Consider the following 1,137-nt stretch of genomic DNA (forward strand, 5'->3'; position numbering starts at 1 on the left):
CGCGGGGTGGCGGTAGAGGGTCGCTCCGTCGGGCAGGGTACAGAGTGGGCGGGCGGCGAGCCCGGGGCCGTGCGGGGCCTTTAGCCGGGGCAGCGCACACGGTCGCTCCCGGCGGTGCCGCTGTCGGGTCCGGCCCCGCGCCCCGGCCTGGAACACAAGCTCGGGTCCCGGTCAGGGCCGTGCGGGCGGGTGCGCTCGGTGCCACCTCTCCCGGGAGCGGGGCAGGGACCCTGCCGGTGTCAGTCCCCCAGGCCCGCTGGTTTCTTCCCGTGCCTGGCGGCAGCGTGCACGGTGAAGCTGTCCGGGACGGAGATGACAGTGCCAGAATTGTCAGGGTTGGAAGGGATGGATCTCTAGAGATCACCCTGTCCAACCCCCCAGCCAACGCAGGGTCACCTGGTGCAGGTGACACAGGAACGTGTCCAGGTGTGTCTCCAGAGGGGGAGACTCCGCACCATCCCTGGGCAGGCACTAGGGCACAGTGCTCTGCCATCCTCAATGTAAAAAAGTTATTCCTCGTGTTGAGGGCAGACTTCTTGTGTTTTAGTTTATGGCCGTTGCTTCCTCTCCTGTCACTGTGCACCACTGAAGGGAGTCTGGCACCACCCTCTTGACGCCCACTTTGATGATATTCATATGGATTGCTGAGATTCCCTGTCAGCCTCCTCCTCTTCAGATTAAACAGGATGAAGTCACAGTCTGTCACTCTCCTCATACGAGAGATACTCAGGTCCCTTAATTATCTTTATGTGCTCCTCTGGACCCTCTCCACCAGTGCCTTGTCTTGTACTGAGATGTCCAGTTGGGGCTGGACAGGGAGGGGCGAGGGAAGCCCAGGCAGATGGCATCGGTGGCTCCCAACGTGCTGCACACAGGGCAGAGCTGTCAGACTCGTGCCAGGCTTGGGAGCTGCTCTTTGCAGTCCCTTTCTGGTCCTGACAGGAGACAGAGCAGCAGAACAGCAGCCTCAGTGTGGATCCACTCAGTTACTGAGAGGCCAGGCAGGGCACCCAGTTGTTTCTGGGCTTAAGGGGCACACCAGATTATGATGTAAAAATAAAAGACAAACCTCAGACATCCTGGTACTCAACTCTGTGGCTGTGCTAAGAATCAGCTAGGAAATTCCTTCTGCCCCCC

This window comes from Geospiza fortis, unplaced genomic scaffold (assembly GCF_000277835.1).
Source record: "Geospiza fortis unplaced genomic scaffold, GeoFor_1.0 scaffold27, whole genome shotgun sequence".
Classification (NCBI taxonomy): Eukaryota; Metazoa; Chordata; class Aves; order Passeriformes; family Thraupidae; genus Geospiza; species Geospiza fortis.